Source organism: Pinus tabuliformis, chromosome 9 (genome assembly GCF_031772625.1).
Source record: "Pinus tabuliformis cultivar Carrire ecotype Pingquan chromosome 9, CPIR1, whole genome shotgun sequence".
NCBI lineage: Eukaryota > Viridiplantae > Streptophyta > Pinopsida > Pinales > Pinaceae > Pinus > Pinus tabuliformis.
Window position 1 is genome coordinate 847,407,124 of NC_142307.1, and position 14,249 is coordinate 847,421,372.

The 14,249-nt window shown below is 39.6% G+C and overlaps 1 pseudogene across 1 annotated transcript in view; it reads right to left on the reverse strand.

Moving 5' to 3' along the window:
• Positions 1 to 411: 411 nt before the first annotated feature.
• The window catches only part of LOC149151438 (gamma-tubulin complex component 4 pseudogene), a 75,657-nt pseudogene continuing 61,819 nt past the window's right edge, over positions 412 to 14,249 (reverse strand). Inside the window, exons 2-3 of the transcript XR_016263277.1 lie at positions 3,242 to 3,536; positions 412 to 516 (exon numbers count right to left, since the gene is read on the reverse strand). The product of XR_016263277.1 is annotated as a gamma-tubulin complex component 4 pseudogene (transcript). The remainder of the gene's footprint in view (positions 517 to 3,241; positions 3,537 to 14,249) is intronic.

Sequence of the window (14,249 nt, forward strand, 5' to 3'; positions counted from 1 at the left end):
CAAGGAATATCATTCCTGAATCCATAGATCATTCAAAACCCTGGGCATATTTTGATGGCTCCGCTCAAGATACAGGATGTGGTGGTGGGGCTATACTACACATTTCGGCAAGCCACTATTATCATATTCAAATGGGACTTGGGATTGGCACCAATAACTTTGCTGAACTCTCCACGGCACACCACCTAATCAAATTTGCTATAGAGAAAGACTGTCATAATTTGCAAATCTTTGGTGACTCCAAAATTGTTTGTGACTGGATAAACAAAACCACAACCTGCCACACATACACTTTGGGACATTTATTGGCAGAAATTCATAGATGCATCTCACATTTTGACAGTTTTGTTTGTCATCACATCTACAGGGAACGAAACACCATCGCTGACCAACTTTCCAAAACGGCAGCGATCAGGCCACGCAATGTCTAGTTGATACAGGAGCAGCGGGGAGTGGATCACTTCCAGTACTACCACTGGCCGTATATGGACCATGCAGACCAGGCTCAGTAGGAGCCTGAACTTATGAAAAACAAGTCTCTTTTAATTTGTCTATTTTGAATTATGTATATACATAACAGCTCATGTTTTTAGCAATACTCTCTGCGTAGAGTATGTTTAAATTTTGACTTAATTATGCAGTACTATTTAAAGACTGTCTCCCTGCGTGGAGATCTTATTTTGGAGATCATTTTTGGGATCTAAATATTTTTTGAACTGGCACACAGCCACACCTTATGCATATGCACTCGCATCTACAGCATGTAATTTTCTTATATTAATGAAAATTACGATTTTTCCAAGGGGAAAAAAGACACTGAGCAAGAAAGAAAATACAACACAATAGACACCATTATTTTTGGACAAATGTCCCCGGAAAAACCCAATGCGGGAAAACCGGTGCAGCAAATCTGAGGGTTTATTATTATTAAGCAGTAGCAAATTCTGAATACATCTTTGAATACCTCTCGGGTTATTCAGTTACAGAGAGAAATATTGGCAGAAAGATTTGTGAGATTACCTCACACAATCACTGAGAAAATCCGATTGATCCGGATACTGAATGAAGTGCCTCTGGCAGGCCCTACGCTGCCTCTGCGCAGTCCTCACGCAGTCCCTGCGTCAACCTCTCTAGGCACTGTGTCACCCAGTCTGCTAATCGATTTGCTGCTCGAAGTCTCTGCTCTCAGCCTCCGGTCTCACACCCCGACTCTCGGCTTCTGAAACTGACTCTCCTCAGCAAAATCTCGGACTCTCTCTCACCTTTCGTGCTACCTCTGCGTGGCCCTTGTGGCTCTGCGTCAGCCTCTGCGTCTAGGCTTCTGGATCACTCTCTGCCTCTCTGCTGATGATTCTCCGGCTGAGAAAATCTCTCTCTGGATGCTATCCCTGCCCCTCAACTGCAAGAAATCTCCTCAATCGAAATTTCCTCTGAGAACTTCTCACTTCAAAAATTTGATCTCTTGATCTCTCGGTGTGTTTTCCAAATGACCCTCAAGCCCCTTCTTATATCTTTTTGTTGGACAACCAATGGCCTAGATTAACTCCTAATCAAAGGCTCAGATCATTTTGGCTTGATCTCTGTCTTCTTCTAGAAGTTACACCCACAATTAGATTAATACCCATTAATATTTTTAATTTCCTAAGTTTAGACTTAGGGTCCCATTAAAAAATATTAATTATTTTAATAAAATTGTCTCTGGGTGGAATTTCCCAAAACGCTTTCTAGGTTCTTTGGAATACATGTGCCCAAGCCTCCCTGCAAAATTTGAGGCTTAGAGCACATCTGATGCTACCCCAAATCAACAAATAATCTACTTCATTTGGAGGGGGGTGAAGATTTCCCAAACTTATGATCAGATTCATCACAATAACTAGAAGCAATGACCTTAAAATTATCATTTATGTCCTTGATAACCCATTGATCTGACCAAATCAACCTTTCTTTTTGGTGTCAGTAATGTCACATATAGAAAGAAGATTTGGTCTTATTCTAGGAACATGAAGAGTCCTTCTAAGTTCAGAGAACTTCAGACCATGTTTCATCCGTGGATCTGCAATAGATTTTCACAGAAAATAAGGGAAAGGAATGCATTGTGCTAAAAAGTGGCACAAAACTGCAAAACATTTCCTTGAATTGTGAAACAACCAACATAACTTGCCAATGAGGAGCTTGCTGGTGAAAGATAAATGAAACTCCTTAGAAAAAAAGGCTGCTGTCTAAAAACTGCAAAACCTTTCCTTAAGTTGCCAAAAAGCCGAAATAACTTGACAAGGAGGAGCCTGCTGGTGAAGATAAGTGAAAAACACTACAAAAAGGGATGCTGTCTAAAAAATAGGGGCCTGAAAACCCTAATTTCAAATTTTTAACAGCCTTGAAACAGTGCTAAAACCCTAATTTCAGATCTGAAAATTACGTTTAACTAGTGTTGGATAAGGAAGAAAAATTCACACTTGACCCAACGTTGAAATAATAAGAGAGTAAATCTACAGCGATCTCTTTAATAAAACCTCACCCAACAACAAGTTAAAGAAGTGTAACAGCATTTAACATAGATCATAAAAGTGGCGAAATAGTATAAGTGCCCTTAGGCAAAAGAATGAATGAACTCACTTGAATGAGATGATTTTACAAACACGAAAGCTGGTGTATTTATACCACTCTACTAGGTTTAAGGTGCTAGCCCCAAGGAGAAAACTAGGTTGGCCTTAACCTAAAGGCTAAAACCCAATAAGTAGGTTTGACTACCCAAAGATCAGCACATTAATGGCCTCAACTACCCACATAGTAGGCTGGCACATGGACACAAGTCGAGATTACACACATATTCCAAAAACTCTCTTTTTATGTAGTTTAAACATCAGTGATATTTTTTTTTCTCAGACCTATTATAATGCCGTTATGTAATTAGTATTCCAAGGGTGGAGATGTGCCAGCATGCCACTTAATTTGTTCTAGAACTTGTGTCATTTGTCTAGTCTACAATGGAAGGAGGAAAAAGGGGTGAGAGAAAAGGAGAAAACATGCTATGCATTTGCAATTATTCTTTTGAAAGCACAGAGTCTTTCAATAGGCAAATAGCACAAAGAAGAAAAAACTTAAAGAATAAATGAAAGCAGTAGCACATCCAATGAAGTAACAAAATATCCAAATAGGCATCAAATAAACAATTTTTTATTAATAAATATGCATTAATCAATTTTGAATCCCTTCTGAGTATACACGATTGAAATCAACAAACCTTATTCAGACCCTGTGTTACACTAGCCAACACAGGCACAGGATCAGCTAACAAATTTTGTTCCACTTGTAGGACTGCAGACCTATAGATCGACAATACTTCAGAGATGCCATTTGCAAGTGCCCTGCGATAAACACTTGCCGGATTTTTTTTCCTTCCTTTCAATGCCTTTGGATCTTGTATTTGAAAATCAGCGTATGTAGAAGTTATCCAGCTCAGATTACGTGACTTTACAGCAAAGTGGTCCAGTTCACGATAATAAAATCCAAGGCGAAGAAGTCTCTCTATTATTTCCCTGCAATCACCCAACAATGCCGCATTTTATTCTTTATCTAGCCGGTATTTTATACTGTTTGTATTTTGCAAATCCACAGGTCAATGGCACACTCTTAATGACATTAAAAAACATTCAAACTTCTTTCTCGAAGTTCAATGAATGCATTCAGAGAATAAAGCACCAGATGCAAAAAATCTTCTAATGAATGAAACCTTTAAATTTTTTAAGACATTCAAGAAATCATAATCAGAATAGAACAAAACAATAAAAAGTTTTGCAAGAGTGAGAGAAATCATTATGGCATGAAGTTCCAATAGAAACCAGAATAAAATGCATCATGAATGGAACCAAATATTGAGTGGCAACAAACATAAAGTGAAAAGAACAGCAATCAATAATGTCTTCTTATGTATGATGCAGCTGACTACAAGAGAAGCTATAATAGAAGTTATGAATAACTCTGGAACTTCTTCAGCGATTATAAGCATAGTTTTTCATCCTGCAGAAGTTGAAAGAAGAAACCAAGAACACATTATTAAGGAACTGTCGAGTGTGGATACCATCTATACCAAGGACTAAACAATCCCAAATGGAGCCATTGAGATTTTGACATGGAAAAAGGTTTTGCAGGTCAAGCCACAAAAGTGCTAGTAGATATATGGGTGGAAAAGAACAACTTATAGCCACCAGCTGCCATCTCATAAAGGAAAAGGAATTCAAGTTCTTCAGCTAAATAGACAGGTGAGAGAGTCATAAAGGATTTTCATTCAGTGTGCAAGTTCAAAGGAGAAAAAGAAAACATTGTGAGCAGCAAAAGGAAATTAACCAACTCAGAAAAATTGAAGGCGCTGTACACAGCAAGTGCAAAGGCAACTTCAGGAGGCCGTACAACCCAGCAAAAGAGAAAGCTGGCACCGCAGCCGTACAAATTTGTGAGACAGATTTTAGCAGCAACAGGAAGGTTTTTACAACGGGTTTTGGCAGGGATGTACACATTGTAGGATGCACCAGAACAGCCAGGTTTTGCTGTAATATTTTCTTGTTTTCTTAGTGGGCTATTTTCCCAGTTCAAGAGCCCTTGTAAGCTTGGAGTATTTTTAATGAAAGGCTGATATTTTAAGGACAGAAATTTCTGTGTGTACTTTGGAGATTGGTTCCCTGTAGCTTCTACTGATTTTTTTTATTTTCAGTTAAATTTTCAGCAAGTGTATTTTAATTTTTATTCTATGAGCTGAAGAATTCAATCTAAATTAATTTTTTTAGTAAGAAAATCATAAGGAATTAATTTACCTAGGTTGTTGGACTAAAGATTTTAACATGGTATCAATACCTAATCTTTGAGAGAAGTCAATTTCCAAGTAGTTACAGCAGCAGGCCTGAAGGCTATAGCAGCAGATCTAAAGGTACAGCAGCAGATCTAAAAGCCACAACTACAGATATGAGTTTCCAACAGACAAATCTCGTGCAGATCTGGGCATATAGCAAACAGATCAAAGATCCGAGTGACTAGAAAACAGATCTAGTGCAGACTTGGGTTTACAACAGGCAAACCTTGCATATTTGAGTCACCAGAAAACAAATCTAGTGCAGATCTGAGTTTACAGCAAGCAAATCTTGCAGATCTGAGTGACCAACAAACAGATCTAATGTAGATCTGGGTAAACAATAGAAAGATCTACTAGATTTGGGGATCAGAAGTTATATTTTACTGGGTGCTTGAAGGACTAATCTAGAAGATGGCAACAGCTAGTCTCAGTTTGAAGACAGATTGGCTGGAGCTTCAAACTTCCTGTCCTGGAAAAGCAAGAGTTACTTTGCTTTCGAAGGAAAATTATCTTTGGGAGATACTTAATAAAGTCGTTCCTTCACCAACAGATCCGCAGCAATTGGCAACTCATGAGGAGGAGATCACAGCTATGTGGGTAATCTTGGATGCAATGAAGATCATCTAATTCCTCACTTGTCCGAGAACTTAGAAGAAAACAGCCAAGGAGATGTTCGACACCTTGGTAAGTCTCTACGAAAACAAGAACATAAATAGCAAGATAGTATTAAGGAATAAGCTCAGATTTATGCAGATGTTCGGAGCATACTCAACAATTAGTTACCTGATCAAAATCACCCAGATATGCAATCAGCTTGCAGCAGTTGGGGAGAAAGTGACAGATGTACAATATGGCACCAAATGGATTCTCAATGCCTAGGAACCATTTGTCAAGGGTATGTACGCACAAGAGAACCTTCCCAATTTTGAGAGCCTCTGGGATGATTGTATGCAGAAAGAGACTCGAGAGGAGTCTAAAGATAGCAAGCAAGAAGATGATGAGAACATGACCCTTGTCAGTTGGACAAGAAAGGGCAAAGTAAAGGATTTCAGGAAATGAAAAAAGTGAGGAGTCAACCTCACAGCTGTGGAAGAAGAAAAAATTGAGTAAAATTAAGTATTTCGTATGTCAGAAGCATGGTCACTATGCATCATAGTGTCTAGAGAGGAAGAAGAGCAAAGGGAAGTCACAGCAGCAGGTGGTAGCAGCCTCAACAAAAACTCAGATGAGAGATTTTGTTGCAAAATTTGAGTAGGATTTCTCATTGGTTTCCTACCTTTCTACGGCACAGTTTCCAGGAGTGCATGGTACGTTACAGTGGTGCATCTCGCCATATGACATCAGCATGGGAGTTGTTTTCATAATGCAATAGAGAAGGACTCAGGAGTACATGTGGAGCTTTGTAATGATAACAAGTATGCAATAAAAGAAGTTGGGAACTTGGGACTGTTTCATTTCAACTCAAGTAGCTCATTGGAAGTGAAAGACAAGTGAAAATTCTATCACTGCAGCAACTGATTTACTTTTCCTACTTATTTCATCATAAGTTATTCATGAAATTATTTCAACAAACATTAAAATAAATACTGCTGCAGATATCACATCGTAATACAGAAACAAAAATATGCACACATTGACACAGTTATTTTGGACTAATGTCCCCGGAAAAACCCAATGTGGGAAAACCGGTGCAGCAAGGGAGGATTTTATTATTCAGCAATTTTCTTGTACAACAGGGTGCCAAACTGGTTTACCCACAGATAGACAAACTTCCAGCACTTTCCTAAACCCAGCGTAGGCCCTACTGACCTTTGCTACAGCCTGCAACCCTCTGCGTCAACCTACTGAGGCTCTGCGCAGCTTCTCTAGGCTTCTGCGTCACTCCTGCAGCCTCTACGTGGATGATGCAGGCCCTTCTGGCTCTACGCAGTCTCTACTGCTTCTGCATGGCTTCCTCTGGCTCTGCATCTACCTCTTTTGCGTTGATCTCCCATCTATCTATTCCATACTTGCTACCTCCTGACTGCTCTCTAGACCACTGGTTCAATTTCTCAACAAACCCCGCTCCAGAAATTGAACTGACTGGTCTCCCTCAGTATGTTCTCCAAGTGCCCCTCAAGCCTCCTCTTATACTTTTTATGTTGACATCTCAACGACCGAGATTAAGTCCCTAATCAACGACTAAGATTAGATCTGGCTTGATCCATGTCTTTTGGGCCATTCTAACACAGATTCACATCAATACACATTAATATTTTATTTTCCCTAAGTTTAGACTTAGGGACTCCATTAAAAATATTAATTATTTTAATATCTCCTGATCTGTTTAGAATCTGCCCAAACCCTTTCTGGGTATTGGAGATCTCATGTGTCACAACCTCTCCACCAAATTTCGTGGCTAGAGCACATCCGATGCTACCCGAAATCAACAAGACATGTTGTATGTTCCAAAGCTCAAGAAGAACTTGCTTTCAATCTTGGTCATGGAAGAAAAGGGGTTTTCCAGAAAGGGAAAAGCACTTATCAAACCGAAAGCATCTAGCCCTGACACAACTCAGTTTACTGGACTCCTTCATCCCATTAGGACACTTAGTGGCATAGTGTCCGAACTCATGGCAATGGAAGCACTTGATCTTGCTCATATCCTTCTTCTTCTTCTCGCCCTTCTGACTAGACTCAGCCTCTCCTTGGCCCCTCTTGCCCTTGGCTTTGCTACCTTTGCCTGCCAGGGCAAAGTTCTCCTCGTCCTCTATCCAAGTTGATCTCCCATCTCTCGTCCCTCTCCGGATCTCTTCTTGAACGCATTCACTTCATAATATTCCCAACTAGGAATATTCTCTTTGCCACTTACTGCATCTTGGAAATTCTCCCAAGACTTATGAAGTCCCAGAAGCGCAAGACTCACAAGGTCATTGTCTGCTACAGTCACACCCACACCACCTAGCTCATCCTGAACTTGAGTGAACTTTGAAAGATACGTGATGATGGGCTCTCCTTTGCTCATCCGAATACTCCTTAACTTCTCCTTGAGAGCAAGCTTCCTGGCATCACTGGAACTCTAATACAGGCCTAAGATGGCTTTAAACATCTCTTATGTTGTCTTCTTCTCATGGAGATGGGTGATAATATGATCTTTGATCACCTAAAGAATGATCCTCCTCGCCTTGGTGTCATTCTTGTTATGCTAGATCAACTATTGGGCATCTTGAGGTGGAGCTATTGCCTGCTTCACATACTCGAGCACTCCATTATCTTCCAACACTACTGAGATCCGCTCCTTCCATGAGCAGAAATTCGAGGCTCCCTCTAAACTATGATCTAAGCTTAGCCCTTGGAATGCCATACTGTTATCCAAAGAATTGCTCTGCACTTCATGTTGAAATATGTAACTAGGTTCAGTCTTCATAATGACATGTGTAATCATGATTTTATGTATTTATTGTAAAGAGAAAATAAATTTATTATTGTCATTCATGAGCCATGGGTTTCATGCTCAAGGGAAATTTATTTTTAGGTCAAGTACCCATTGAGTGCTTCTAGGGCTTGTCTTTGAGTCAAAAAGTCATAAGAGTCATTGTCATGTATGAAACACCCTTTTGGGCATGTTACATATCATAAAGAAAAAATTATTTGAGTCAAATTAGAGTCAAAAACCCTCCAAGAGCTTGTCATGGAGCCTCAAGCAAGTCAACCTACATAAAAGATCGAGTCGACCTCAAGGAATTATTTGCACCCCTAGAAAGCCTATAAATAAGAAGGAACTCGACCTCATTTGGACACACAACAAGCAAGTTCGATCTCCTCAAGAAAGAAGATGGAAAAGGACGAAAAAGAAGAGGAAGAGAAAGATCGAAGTTTTTGGGCCTCTCTATCTCTCGTGTTAGGGTTTCTAAAGTTGTTGGGAAAGTCGAATTGCTAGAAAATTGTTGGGCAAGTCGAAGCGCTAGATAGTTATTGGGGTCAAAGTTGCAGAAGAAACTGTTGGGTCGAAGTTGCAAAAGAAACCACTGGGTCGAAGTTGCAGAAGAAACCACTGGGTCGAAGTTGCAGAAGAAACTGTTGGGTCGAAGTTGTTGAAGAAGTTGTTGGGGTCAAAATTGTAGGAAATAAAGCTCAAGATTGACTTGGTCTTGGAGGGGTCTTTTCAAGGGTATTACGTTTTGGAATTCGTCATTTGAAGATTCTATAAGAAGAGAAGAATTCTTGTGGGTTTTCCTCTCAAGAGGAGAGGTTTTGGCCCTGGTTGATCGCATATATCTTGTGTCCTCTTGTCTCATTGTTCTTTATGATTTGGTAGTTGTTTAATGATAAGAACACTAAATATAATCAAGAGAAAGAAGAAGCTAATTAAGTTAAGTAAAAATACATCACAAGCAGTTATCAAATTAAGAGAAATCACCTAAAATAGTTTCCCTAGATTTCTCAACATGGTATCAGAGCTAAGGTGGCAACACAAGGAAACGAAGCTTGAAGAAAGGACCATTAAAAGAGTAAGATATCAAAGAGGGCATAGAATAATCAAGAAGGAATACATAAGGGCCGAACAAACTAAGAACCGTCAAAGGAATCAAGGTGTTCTCCCTCTATTTGAATCAAGAATCCCATCACAAGGATATTTGAAGAAGGACATCTCTAGAAGAAGCATTGTCATATTCAAGAAAGCAAATATCATCATCAAAATCAAGAAGGAATCAAGTTGAAGATATCACCGTCAAAGGAGCATCTTCACTTCACAATTAAGTATTCCAATATCTATAACTACATCTACTATCAAAATGACTTCATTTTCCAAGGAGAGCAACAAGTTGGTTGGGTCATCAAATTTCCTTGCATGGAAGAAAAGGACAGATTTGACCCTCAAAGAAAATGAAGTCACTAGACATATTAAGGGTTCAATTGTCGAACCACCAAAAGAAGAAGTTGAAGCTCTAGCAAAATATATGAAAGGGGAAATAAGGGCTCAAAGAATCCTTATAGAATCAATCAAGGATTCCCTCATCCCTTATGTGGCAAAATTGGAGAAGTCAAAAGACATCTATGACAAACTAGTAGAATTGTTCTTCATAAGCACTATTGGAGAAGTCATATCTTTGAGAACCGAGCTATATAAGATGAAGGTATCAAAGGAAGAAAGGATAGCCTCATATCTTATGAGGGTGTCAGAAATAAGAGACCAATTCCAAGAGTTGGGGAAATAATGTCCAATAAAGAAATGACCACCGTGGTGCTCAATGCACTACCGGATGAATGGGTCAACTTCGTATCAAGCATCTACAGAAAGAAGGAAGCCACCCCATTCAGTGAACTTTGGTCATTGTGTAAGATTGAAGAAACCAGGTTAAAAGCAAAGAGCGATGTGGGACCAAGCAAACAAGTTCAAGCATTTATTGCCATGGCTAAGAGAAAATGAAAGTTTGGGAAGTTTGGTCCTCAGAAAAAGAAGAAGATCGATATGTCAAAGATCCAATGCTATGGTTGTCAAGAATATGGGCACTACAAGAGAGATTGTCCTAAACTCAAGAAGGACAAGAAAAGGAAAGATTGAATTGAAGCCCATATCACCGAAGAAGTCGAAGAACCAAATGAGAAGAAATCCAAGAAAGAAGGGATAGATCTTCACTATTAAGGTCTCTATAGCAAGGAGAAGTAGGAGGTGAAATGACCTCTACTATGGTTAAAGATTACTATTAGATGGAAAGCATTGTTAGCATGCATCATATTAGAAGCATACGATTGAAACAAGAGCTCATGAAATCATCAAAGAAGCTTGAAAGGATAGCTAAAGTAAAATTCTACATGGATGTAGCAGTCACCATAGAAAGGAAGTAGCTCTTGGTGACCTCATTGAAAGCATAAGTAGTAAATATGAAGAAAGTCATCTAGCATGATAGAAGATAGAAAGAACTCATCATACATCATCATCATTAGAAAGGAGCATTTGCAGGATGAGGATAATCAAGATCCTCCATTGGAATCTTCATTAGAAGGTTCACCTCTACTTGGAAGAAGCAAGTGTCTCACTGATCATTTCACCTTGTGTGGGATCCATTGTTTAGAAAGATGATGGTATGGTGACAAAGGATTGCAGCATGTCAAGATGGTTGAAGTACTTTCAATCAAGGAAAGGAAGTTGTCGAAGGAAGTCTAGATGACCAAAAGGAGAAAAGAGGTATGTATATGTTTGATAGATTAAGTCATGTCATCATATAGTTGCAGATAGCATGGGTGAATGCTCTACCTCATGAGCATGATCAAAGAAAAGGAATCTCTTCCTTTGGAAAGATGCATGAAGGCATGATTCACATATTGACAAGATGAAATCAACATAATATGTCCTCATATGGAATATGAGGTAGTTGATAAAGATGAAGGAACCATGGATGGAAGTTCCTGGGAAGCAATATGTGAAAAAAGAAAGAGATCGTGAAAGATGCAACTATGGTCACGTAAGAAAAGGAAATCAACATCCGATGACTAGAAGAATTGGCCATGACATCTCCATAGAGAAGGTATGAAGACCCTGATAAGGTCTGTAAAGAAAGGAGACCCTTGACATTGAAAGTCTTGGAGATGTGTTTATGAATGTGCAGGATGTTGATGTTGCAAGCAAGAAGATGTCATGATGAAAGGCCATCACAAAAGGTAACTTTGATTTGATGTTCATTTTTTATTTTTGAACAACATCTGGATGGGTTGATACAGGGCTACCGAAAGAGAGTTGTAGATGTCACCTACAACTAGCACTCATGTGGTTGGATGGAAGATCCTGAAGGAAACATGACTTGGAAGAGGTAGTTGTATGAAGAAAAGCCAGATGTGGACTGAAAGATCACTTTCTGATGAAAAGAAGGATGACATGACTATTGGTTCAATCCTATGGTTCATTGAAGGAAAGTGATGGATGGTCAATGCCCTACGAAGAAGAACTAGAAGATGAAGGCTCCATAATGAAGAAGATGAAATTCATGACATCAAAAGGAGGAGCTCTACTAGCAGCTAATAGTACCATGATCTCCACCAAAGAGTTGTTGAACAAGTCCCTAGTTAAGAGGGAGCTTGGGTATATTCCTTTTATAGGAATGAGTGTTGAAGAATCTAGGGCAATTAGGTTTAGTATGATTTTTCTTGACTTGATAACAATTTCTTAAGTCTTTTTACAATTTGTCTTTTTAGCTTAATCTTCTTGTTCTTCTTATTAATGCATGTGTGTGTGCATCATCAAACTGCTACTAAAACATAAGAACAAGAACACAAGATGTTGGCTCTCTGCCAGGGCCAAAACCTCTCTTCTCTTGAGAGGAAAACCCTTCGGTAAGTTTTCTCTTATTGAAGCTTCTTATTGATCAATGTCAAACCCTAGACCCTTGACTAGAATATCCTTCAAGCACAAGTCAAGTCCTTCTCCTCTCTGCACTTGGTTTCCCTGGCACTTTGTTTTCTTTCTTCCGGCACTTTGTTCCCCGGCGCTTCATCCTCCCTCTTCCGGCACTTTGTTCTTCCTTCAACTGTTGATGTACCTTGTTGCACTTGCCCTAGAAGAGACACTTGTGATGAGTCCCTTCCCTTGTGATGATCCCTACTTCCTTGACCAAATGAGCTCTTCCTTGAGGTGTAGATGCAGACTTGGTAGGACTATTCTGCAGCCCTAATTCTTGCACGTGTGGGAGGTTTGCCTGATGTAATATGGTTCCTCTCTCCTTCGCTTGAGGACCCTCCTTCTTCGCTTGGATAGGAGACCTTGTAGGCCTAGATTCAAGCCTAAACAATGAGATATGCTTGACTGTAAGTTGTTGCGTCATAACCATAGGCAGCCCTCTTTTTCCTCCGCACGTGTGACTGGTATTGGCCCTAGAACAGTCCCAAAACCTTGTTTGTCCCTTCTATCTTCTTCGCTGCACTTGGAGGCTCCTTCTTCGTCCTTCGCTCACCTTTTCTCGGCTTCTTTACTTTGTTGATTTCAGAAGTAGATGAATAGGACGTTGGAGGAGTGGACAGCCTCTATATATAGAGGATTGTCCGTCCTTTAGGTTGACTTGTAGACCGACTTGAAGACTGTTGGCCGACTTGTCTTTGCTTCAATTTGCTTCATTTAATGGTGCCATTACTAGAAAGAGGCTTGACTTTCCTTGGAGGTGTATTCTTTGACTCTCATACATAAATATACATGGTGTAACATTCCCTTAAGGCCTTCAACATAATTCTTTTGACTCTTTGACTCACCTATAGCATTTTAACATGTGTTAGACCTACTTCAATGAGCAAGAAACTCATTGACATATATTATAAAAATAATATTTCTTTTTTTGAATCAATACAAATATCAAAAGTACATTTATGAAGACCGAACCTAGTTACATTTCCTTCAACACTCCCTCTTAACTAGGGAGGTATTCATACAACATTACAAGGTGTTTGCCTATGTTTCAATCTTGAAGAATTCACATAAGACAAACCGGATTTGCAATCCATCTGTTACAGCATCATAATAACCAACATTGTTTCCACAGCGAGGCGTTGACTGACAACTCTATCTCTCAATAGATCAGAGCACAATGTTGGCGAGACCAATGAATTATAGACACCTTAGTCATTGTCTCTCAAGGTACATACTCGCCCGGGTGTTCACTGAGTATGACCTTCTAAGACAATTGTTATCTTGGGTTCCTAGCCCTCAACGAATATCGGACCTCTTGCCTACTCTTGTCTTAGATGCCCTACACATCCTCAAAGAGTATCAGATGCCAGATGATTACCCAATCCTCCCATTCTTTCTTCCCAAGTGAAGGCAAAAATGTTGTGTCTATCACTTCCTCTCAATTGAGGAAGACATGCCCAAGTATCCTCTGACAAGGTACTTGTCCAAGTTCCTTTGTAATTGGGAACTTGTTATAACTCCCTCTTAGCTAGGGACTTGTCCATTTATCAACAAATTCTTCTTCATGGGTCCTTCAGTTGCTTGATCTTCGTCCTGCCTTTGATGTCATGAAGCCTTTGTTCGAACTTCTTCTTGGTAGGGCACCATCCATCGATCACTTTCCTTCCTGGTTTGTCATTTCATTGCTTCCTTCGTGGAAAGTGACTTTCTTGTCATATATCAGGTTCTCTTGTCATCGGGTCATTCTTTGTCATCTTGTCTATGCTTCAGACTAGTCTTCACATGGATGTTTCTTTGTACTTGATTGTTCCCATGTTTTGATCTAGTAGCCCTCCATGACTTCATCCTGATATTGCTTCAACATTACATGGTACTTTTGTTGGATGGCCTTTTCATCATGATATCTTCGTAGAGTAGAATCAGTTATCTGCAGCTTTCATATCTCCAAGGCCGTCACAGGTGTCAAGGGTCCTCTGATCTTTTTCTTCCTTTGTCACTGTTGTCATGCCTTCTTTCAGGAGATGTCTTTCA